Source organism: Chrysochloris asiatica, unplaced genomic scaffold, assembly GCF_000296735.1.
Source record: "Chrysochloris asiatica unplaced genomic scaffold, ChrAsi1.0 scaffold00015, whole genome shotgun sequence".
Taxonomy (NCBI): domain Eukaryota; kingdom Metazoa; phylum Chordata; class Mammalia; order Afrosoricida; family Chrysochloridae; genus Chrysochloris; species Chrysochloris asiatica.
The window spans coordinates 3,433,413-3,444,304 of NW_006408533.1; positions in this window are offsets into that span (position 1 = coordinate 3,433,413).

The window sequence follows — 10,892 nt, forward strand, 5'->3', positions numbered from 1 at the left end:
AAGAAATCACAAAGAAAATTAGAAATAATGCACTATGCTTTGTGAACAGGTGTTTGTTTTTTTTTCCAGGATTGCAAAATTGATTTATCATTAGAACATCTTTCAATATTGCTGTTGTTGTTAGGTGCAGGTGCCTTTGAGTTGGCCTTCACTCATAGTGACCCTAACACAATAGAAGAGAACACCACCGCGTCCTGCGCCAACCTCACAATCATTGCTGTGTTTAAGCTCATTGTTGCATTCACTGTATCAATACATCTTGTCAATGGTCTTCTTCCCTGATCGCTTATTTTCCCTAGCATGATGTCCTTCTCCAGGAACTGGTCCCTTCTGATAAAATGTCCAAAGTACATGAGACAAAGTGCCCCCCTTCTCACATCTAAGGAGCATTATGGCTATACTTCTTCCAAGATAGATTTGTTTGTTCTTCGGGAAGGCCATGGTATGTTTGCTATTCTTCGTCAATTGTTATTATTGTTCGTTGTTAACTACTGTCTAGTGGATTTGACCCATAGTGACCCTTTATAGGATTTCTGAAGCTGTAAATCTTTTTGGGAGCAGATAGATTCGTATTTCTCTCTAGGAGTGGCTGGTGGGCTCGAATTGCTACCTTGTGGTTTGCATTCTAGTGCTTAACCTATAGAGCCACTGCATTCCCTTCTTCGCCAATACCATAATTCAAATGCATCAATTCTTCTTTGGACTACCGTATTCATTGTCTTGCCTTCTTATGCATATGAGATAACTGAATATATCATGGCTTGGATAAGGTGCACTTTAATCTATATTGCTTTTTAATACTTTACAGAGACCTTTTACAGCAGATTTACCCAATGCAATATGTCCTTTGATTTCCTGACTGCTGTTTTTCTTATATGTGACACAAAAAGCCTACAAACAATAAAATACAAAGAATTTATGAATATGACTTTATCAAAATTAGAAACATTTGCTCTTCAAAAAGCGTCATTTTGAAAATGAAAAGATAAACCCCATTCTGGGATAAAACATTTCCAAAACATGTATCTGATAAAATACCTGTGCCCACAATGTATAAAGCACATTAACAACTGAATAATAAAAAGACAAACAACCCAGTAGAAAATGTAGTAAAAAAATTTGAATAGCATTTTGGCAAGATAGATACATACATGTGGGGGGAAAAAAAATCACAGGAAGGAATGGTCAACATCGTTAATCATTAGTCAAACAATGTAAATCAAAACCACAAGAGGATACCACCATACTCCCTCAACCCAGGAAAAAATAGAAAGGACAGACAATATCAAGTGTTTGTTAGAATTTGGAGAAACTGGAAGGAACTATGGTCATGCTATAGGTTAGGTCTGGGCTGCTAACTGCAAGGTCGATGGTATAAACCCACCAGCTGCTCCTCTGGATTAAGATGAGGCTGTCTGCTTTCATAAGGATGTACTCTCTCAGAACCCTATGAATAGTTGTCATAAGCCAGGATTGACTCAACGACAGTGGATCTGATTTGGTGGTTTGGTGGACCGGACCTCTCATGCAATGCGAGTGGGAATGAGAAATGTTTTTTTTCCCTCTGAGATTAAGTGTACAATTACTGGGTCAAATGCTTAGCATTAAAAAGACATGTATGCACATGTTCATAGCAACTGTATACTCACTCCTTACTTATCAGCATGGTTAGGTTCCAAAGATCAGGTTGCTAGGTGAAAATTGGAATTATGCAAAAATGGAGATGACCGCGTAGTTATATAATTGCCAAATTACTTCATTACTAAACTGCCAAACCACTTCAAATCATAACCTAGACTAGTTAACCTTCATCATCACAGCCGTTATTTCTGCCTCATGCACTTAGCGTTTGTTACCATCACATGTACATTGCTAATGCAATATAGTCACATAGTAGCCATAATCCCAAAATGTCTGAAAATGAGATACTTGGTAAGTGAGGAATGGGTGTATTTGAAATTAAAAATATAACAAAACTGCAAACAACTCAATTATCCTTCAACTGGAAAATGAATAGATGAACTATGCCATATAGTGGTTATGAATTGGGCTGCTAACCTCAGGGTCAGCAGTTCGGAACTACAAGCTGTTCCGTGGGAGAAAGATGAGGCTTTCTGCTCCTGTAAAGATTTACAGCTTCAGAAACCCTGTGCAGGGTTGCTATGAATCAGAACCAACTCCACAGCACATAACAACAACAACAACAACATATCCATATGGAGTTCTGGTATGGCGCTATGAGTTAATGTGCTGGACTGCAAGGTCAGTTTGAACCACAAGGTTGGCAATTCAAGCTCACCAACTGCTCCTTGGAAACCCTATACAGGGTCACTATGAGTTGGAACTGACTCGATGACATTTAACAACAACAACAAAATATTCATATAATGGAATAGTACTAATCAATAAATGGAGTCATAGGAATTATTGAGGCACACTTATCTGTAAAATCATTAGCTAAGTGACAGACACAAAAGATTGTATAATGCAAAATTCTATGTAAAATTCTAGAAAAACTATACTGTTAGCTGTAGGGTTAGTGATTGGTAGTCTCTGAACATAGGAAGACAAGTAACCATAAAAAGCACAAAATAACTTTTTGCAGTTATTGAAATATTCTATATCAGCACTGTCCAACCATAGAAATATAATAGGTCACATATTTACTTAAAAATTTCCTAGTAGTCACATTTAAAAAAGTAAAAAGGGACACATGAAATTAACATTAATATTTTATTTAGCCCAATATGCTCAAAATATAATTTCAACAGTTGATTAATATAACAGTTGTTAATATATCTGACAGGGTTTTGTATTAAGTCTTCAAACTCTGGTATTTATTTTCCACTTGTAGTACATCTCAATCAATGAGATGAATTGACAGAGTGCCTGCAACAATGGACCAGGCAGTGTTTTGTTCTGCTGTTCATAGGGTTATTATGAGTCAGAACAGACTCAACAGCACACAATAACAGCAGAGTTCAAATGTTCATTAACCATAAGTAGCTAATTACCATACTAGACAGCATGGTTCGATACCTTAGTAGTAGTAGCGGCTACACAACTGAATACATCTGTTAAAATTCACTGAATAGTACACTTAGGATTGGTGAGTTTTGGTATATAATTTATACCTTAATAAAGGTAATTTTTAGATATTATATAAAAGTATATACAAGTTGTTGTTAAGTGCCGTTGAGTTGATTCCGACCCACAGCGACCTAGTATAGGTTTTCCAAGGAGCAGCTGGTGAGCTTGAACCACCAACCTTGCAGTTCAAACGGCTTTGCAATCTGACTCATTGGCCCACAGGACCACACCAGGGCTCCATATATACAGGTGCACATATTTTAATAAAAAGTTGCCATTGAGTCTCCTCTGACTCATGGCAAATCCATGTATGTCGCAGTAGAACAGTGCTCCATTGAGTTTTCAATGGTGAATATTTGGGAAATAATTTATTGCTGCTTCCAGGTGCCAGTTGAGTTGGTTCTTACTCATAGAAACCCTGTCTATGATAAAATGAAACACTGCCCAGTTCTGCACCATCCTTGCAATTATTGTCATGTTTCTATCGTTTCCCCTTTCTGTTTACTAACTGCATTTATTTTATTCCATTTTGCCTTGTTAGATGCCCATTCTGGTCCTATTCATGGTATTTTCTTCAAAAGCGTTGAGTCTAATTCCTTGTGAGTAAATGTTGAGAAGAGCTTGTGTCCCATTCAAAATGATCAGCAACAAAGAATTGTTTATGGAGCCAAATCCACTTTTTAGATTTGTTGTTGTTAGGTGCCATCTAGTCCATTCTGTCTCAAAGGCACCTGAAACAACAAAACGAGACACTGCCCAGTCTTGCACCATCCTGATAATCGTTGCTATGTTTGAGCCCATTGTTGTAGCCACCATGCTAATCCATCTTATTGAGGGTCTTCCTCTTTTCTACTAAGCATGATGTCCTTCTCCAGGGACTGGTCCCTCCTAATAACATGTACAAAATACAAAATACAAAGTCTTGCCATTTTTTCTTCTAAGGAGCATTCTTGCTGTACTTCTCCCAAGACAGCTCTGTTCATTCTTCTGATGATGCATCCAATGTTCTTCACCAATACCATAATTCAAATGTATCAATTCTACTTTAGTTTTTATTGTGCGTGTCCCACATTCTCATGCAGAGGAGACAATTGAAAATGCAATGGTTTGGGTGAGTGATATCTTAACTTTCAAATACTTTATTTAAAGGGGTCTTTTGTAGCAGCTTTGCCCAGTGCAATGCAAAGTTTATGGGAAATTTTCATTATTTTTTAATTCCATTTTTCTATGAACATTTTGAAGCCACCTCATATGGCTTTTGATTTCTTGACTGATGCATCCATATGCATTGATTATGAATCCCAGTAAAATTAAATACTTCAATGTTTTCTCTATTTATTTGGACAAATAACCAACATTAGGATGTTGCTTATTCATCAATTTGTGAAGGTTTTTATTTTCTTTTTGCTGAATTGTAATCCATACTGAAGGTTTTGGTCTTTGATCTTCATCAGAAAGTACTTCAAGTTCTCTTAACTTTCAGCATGCAGGTTGTGTCATTGGCAAATTGCAGGTTGTTAATGGGTCTTCTTCTAATTCTGATGCCATATTCTTCTTTGTGTAGTTCACTTTCTGTGATTGTTTATTCAGCATGCATTTTGAATAAGCATGGTTAAGTGATATAATCCTGACACACATCTTTTCTTATTTTAAGCCCTGCAATATCACTTTATTCAAGCCAGATTCAGAAGAAGATGTGGAACTAGAGATATCATTGGTGTTATCAGATGGATCTTGGCAAAAAGCAGAAAATACCATGAAGATATTTACTTGTGCTTTATTGGCTGTGCAAAGACATTTGACTGTGTGGGCTATAACAAACTATGGATAACATTGGTAAGAATGGGAAATCCAGAACACTTAATTGTGCTCACGAGAATCTGTAAATATGGAAAGATGCAGTCATTCAAACAGAACATGGAGATGCTGAATGATTTAAAATCAGGAAAGGAGTGTGCCAGGGTTGTATTTTTTCACCATACTTATTCAATCTGTATGCTGAGCAAATTATCTGAGAAGTGGACTATGTGAAGAAGAACATGGCATCAGGGTTGGAGGAAGACTCATTCACAACTTGAGATATGCAGATGATATAATCTTACTTGTTAGAAGCCAAGAGGACTTGAAATGCTTAGTGATGGAGATCAAAGACAATAGCCTACAGTATGGATTGTGCCTCAATGTAAAGGAAACAAAAATATTCACAACCAGACCAATAAATAACATCAGGATAAATGGAAAAAAATATTGAAGTTGCCAAAGACTTCATTTTGCTTGGATCCACAATGAACACTTGTTGAAGCAACAGTCAAGAATTCAAACGACATAATGCATTAGGCAGATCTGCTGCAAAACACCTCTTTAGAGTGTTCAAGAGAAAAGATGTCAGCTTGAGAACAAATGTGCACTTGACCCGAGCCATGTTATTTTGAACTGCCTCATATTTATGTGAAAAGTGGACCGTGACTAAAGAAGACCTTAGAAGAATCTATGCATTTGTATGATGTTGGTGAAGAATATTGAAAACACCATGAACTGCCAGAAGAATAAACAAACTCTCTTGGAAGAACTATAATCAGAATGCTCCTTAGAAGACAGGATTATGAGACTTTGTTTCTCATTCTTTGGAAATGTTGTCAGAAGGAAACAGCCAGTACAAGGACATTAGACTTGGTAAAGTGGAGAGTCCATGAAAACCAGGAAGACTTTCAACAACATAAATGAAACCAGTGACAATAACAATGGGCTCCAACATAACAACTACGAGAATGGCATAGGACCAGGCAGTGTTGCATTCTGTTGTGCATAGGGTCAGTATGAGTCAGAATCTACTCGCTGGCCCCTGACAACAGTAACAATATCTCTTTGCTTTGTTTTAATGACTGCCTCTTGGGCTATGTACAAGTTATACATGAGCACAATTAAGTGTTCTGGAATTCCCATTCTTCACAATGTTATCCATAGTTAGTTATGATCCACACAATTTGATGCCTTTTTATAATCAATAAGACACAGGTAAACATCTTTCTGGTAGTCTCTGCTTTTAGACAAGATCCATCTGATATCAGTTTGCTCCAGGTCCTCTTCTGAATCTGGCTTGAATTTCTGGCAGTTCTCTGTCTGTAACCATTTTTTTTATTTATCTCCAGCATAATTTTACTGCAAGTGATATTGATTATATTGTTTGATACTTTCTGCATTCCACTGCATCACCTTCGTATGGAACTGACAAATATTTTTTAGATCTACAAGAGTAAAACAAATGAAACTTCTCCCTTTTCCATTTGAAATGCCACTCTCCTCTAGTTGCATGCCATGAAAGAATCACTATTTGTCCTTGAATTAAGGTTTGGCAAGTACAAAAAACTTTAGGAGGGAAGAGATCCTAAGAACTATTTATGTATACTTAGTGTCTCACCCTTTAACAAGTTTCTGTATTTTTCCTTTGAAGCACGAACCATTACCTTCTTCCTGTTACTTCTTTTTATAGAGAACATTGACCTGCCACAGAAAAAAATAACTCTCAAAGTTTCTTAGGGAGACGTTGTAGCTCAACACTGGACTGAAAACCATAAGGCTGACATTTCAAATCCACCAGCTGCTCCTTAGAAACCCTATATAGGTTCCAACTCCACGGCACTTAACAAGCAAAACAAAAAATCTTAATGTGGTGCTGTAGGATAAGCACTGGACTGCAAGATCAGTTTGAACCACAAGGTAGGTAGTTCAAACCCACCAGCCCCTCCTCAGAAATCCTATACAGAGTCACTGTGAGTCAGAAATGACTCGATGGCACTTAACAACAACAACAAAATCCTCTTGCTCATCATAAGAATTTGTGGAGCAAGTCAACCATGGCATGAAGTGAGAAATCGTGAATTTGTTCTCCTGCATCACTTCTCCATGCCTCCCTCTTGCCCTTCTGGCACCCAACCCAGGCATTATAATTTAATTTTTTCACCAAAAGAATTACTTGTATGTTTTAAGTATGATCTCCTAGAATGTCCTACATACTCACAAGCTGATTGCCAAGATTCCTTCTGTAGAATGAGCTATCATAGACTGGAGGAACAAGCCTCTATAGATTAATGTGGCTAAAGCCAGTCAGTATGTGAACATTTAAGCGTTTCTTATTCAACACTTCCTCTTCTCCCCTGCAATTTCCTACCCCAGATGAAATGGGGATTTACAGGAATTCAGTTGCATTGGTTCTCATTTGCATTGATATTTACATATTTAGACGTTTAGGTTCTAATATCCAATTGGACGATGTTATGATGTATTTTGTGCAGCATGGCATATACTATCTTGAGCTACTGTTCATGCCACCACCGTTAAAGGCAGTTTAGTCTCTCTGTCATGAGCCCTAAAATTCATGGGTATATAATAGCCATAAAAACACATGTATATTCCACTATGACAAAGCCGCACGCCGGGAGTGAATCTTTGTGGAAAATGAGAGGGACTTACTTTGCTTACTGTTTCAAAAACAAAAAAGTACTATTGTTTTTAAGGCATTTTATTTTAATTTTTGGCCCATCAAAATGAAAAATGGTTTAATTTAATTTCTTAAAAGAAATACGAGAAGCTGTGTAGTCATTATTAGATCCTTTGCTAGTTTTTTTTTTTTTTCCCCAAGTCATTTCATTTAAGAAAAGAATTGTTGCCTAGCTGGAATAAAATTATACTTGTATGAAAATTTTTTTCATTCTTCTTGTGTGTTCATTTTGCCTGCATTTTAATCCATGCTCAATGCTGTTTTTAAATGTATAACCACAGACATGCTTTTGTCTACTATAATAATGATTTTTCTGAAGGTTCTTTTTGTGAACCCTGATGGTTGTTTTGGTCACAGTAAATTAATGTTTATTTTTTATCTATGTTAATTTTTGAATCCTTTATTAAAGAAAGACTTTATTATTACAGTTTCTGTGAATTTAAATGTACCCCAAAGTTAATCATTTAAATGCCTTTGAGGCTTCAAATTTGGCTCTATCAAAAGATAAAATAATAGATGATCAGACACATTGCCATTGAATGGTTTCCAATTTATGGGGACTCTATAGGACAGAGGAGAACTGCTCCTCAGGGTAGCATAGTGGTTACGAATCGGGCTGCGAACCTTAAGGTCAGTGGTTCGAAACTACCAGCCGCTCTGCGGAAGAAAGATGAGGCTTTCTACTCCCGTAAAGATTTACATCCTCAGAAACCCTGTGCAGGGTCGCTATGGGTCGGAACCGACTCGATGGCACTTAACAACAACAACAACAACCTTTATGAAAGCATACTGCCACATCTTTCTCTACAGTAAGCCTGGGGAGGACAGAGGGGGCCTGAAAAGCTGACCTTTCCATTAGCAGTCAAGCACTTAATCACTGGGCCACCAGGACTCCTAATAGACGATTAAGGAGCAAAGATTCTGGGATGAGTGGTCAAGTTGCCCAGTCTCAATCTCCAAGTGCCTCCGGATTCTCTTTTTCATTATTCCCATAACACTAGTATGTTTTAGTCCAATGATCTAGACATATTTATAGATTTTATTATTATTATTATATGGGTTTGGGGTTTGTTTCCTACCATGTATGTATGTTGTTGTTGTTGTTGTTGTTGTTGTTAAGTACCGTGGAGTTGGTTCTGACTCATAATGGCCCTGCACAGGGTTTCTGAGAATGCAAATCTTTACGGGAGCAGAAAGCCTCATCTTTCTTCTGTGGAACAACTGGTAGTTTCAAACTGCCAACCTTGAGGTTAGCAGCCCAATTCGTAACCACTACTCTACCAGAACTCCTTTCCATGTATGTATATTTCTATGCAAATCAGAGGGGTAATCTATGGCATGACAGGTATGACACATGCCCTGGGCACCACTTGAAATGGAGCACCGCTGAGCAATTTTTATTAACACTGTATGGCACAATGTCCTTCCTCACTGTAGACACAAAGACATAGCAACATGCAAAGGGCAGAAGAAGGTACTTGCCTCTGGGTGTAAGCCCAAGTGAGTGCCAGTCCAGGTGTGGAATGGCATCTGGGAGCTCCACAAATATGTAAAGTGCCTGATTGAATCCATTAGACAGGAGGGAGGGAAGACATTTTAAAAAAATTTTTGCCAACACATTGCCACTTTCACATTTACTCATCTTGAAATTGGGGAGGGAGTCACACAACTGTCAACTTTGAAATTAGCAGTCCAACACTTAATTCACTGTGCCACCAGGTACCTATATATGTATAAACATAGATCATCATGAAAGAGTAGGATCCTTGCTACAGGCCTTTACCCATAGTTCTATAATCATATAATATTGCTGTATCTCTTCCTTCTTTGTAAAAGGGGGTGATTTACAGACCTTACCTTCTCAGAATTTCTGAAAAACTCAGGGTTTCAAAAATTGTCACTGCTTTGAACTACAAATCTAAAACTGAAGCTCTGATTTCATGCCTGAGTTTCAAATGCATTTATATCTATATATATACCAAGGAGCTCTGGTAGTGTAGTGGTTACAAATTGGGCTGCGAATCTCAAGGTCAGCAGTTCGAAATTACCAGCGGTTCCGTGGGAGAAAGATGAGGCTTTCTGCTCCCGTAAAGATTTACAGCCTCGGAAACCCTGTGCAGGGTCACTATGAGTTGGAACCGACTCCACGGTACTTAACAACAATATATATACCAGGAGCCCTGATGATGTTGTAGGATAAATACTGGACTGCTAACCACAAGGTTAGCATATCACAGATTTTGAATGACTCTCTTTAAACCCTAATGCTGTGTTTCTCTTCATATAATCCAGCTTCTCAGATTATTTGTTTGGCATACAGATTGAGTAAATATGGTGAAAGAATACAGCCCTGGTGCATACCTTTCCTAATTTTAAGTCATTTAGTATGCCCTTGTTCTGTTCAAATGGCTGCCTTTTGGTTTATGTACATGTTCCTTATGAGCACACTTAAGTGTTCTGGAATACCCATTCTGTGCAATGCTATCCATAGGTTTTCATGATCCACATAATCAAATCTCTTTGCATAGCCAATAAAGCACAAGTAAATTTCTGGTATTCTCTGCTTTTACCCAAGATCCATCTGACGTTAGCAGTGATATCCCTAGTTCTATGTCTTCTTCTGAATTCAGCTTGAATGTTAGGATGCAACCATTTTTAAATTATCATCAGCAAAATTTTACTTGCATGTGATACTAATGATATTGTTATATGATTTCTGCATTCCATTTGGCCACCTGTCTTTAGAATGGGTACAAATATGAAGCTCTTTCAATCTGTTGACCAAGTAGCTATCTTCTGAATTTCTTGGCATGGATGAGTGAGTGCCTCTAGTGCTTCATCAATTTGTTGAAAGATTTCAATTTGTATTCTTTCAGTTCTTGGTACTTTGTTTTTTGCCAATGCCTCAGTGCAACTTCTTCCTAGATTACCATCAGTTCTTTTTTTGTTTGTTTTTTTAATGCTTTATTATGAATTATGTGATAGTTTACATGGGAGACCATTAGCTTCACATTGATCCCTTCACATTGAAATTATAGTATATCATTTCCCTCCCATGGTTACAATCCCCTCCATGCAACATCCACCAACTAAAGGATATACCCTGCAAGCCTGCCTCAGATGTCAGCACACAGCCCCTCTCCCTCTCCGGGTCCAAAGTCCCCATCTGCTCCATGTCTCCACGTCATCATCTCTTTCTCCATTTCTGGCATCACTGCTTCTCTGGATAGGGTTCCATTCTCCGCTCTTCTAACTTGATGGTACCAGGGACCTCTGCTCCTAGACTGCAAAGTTAATCACTTCC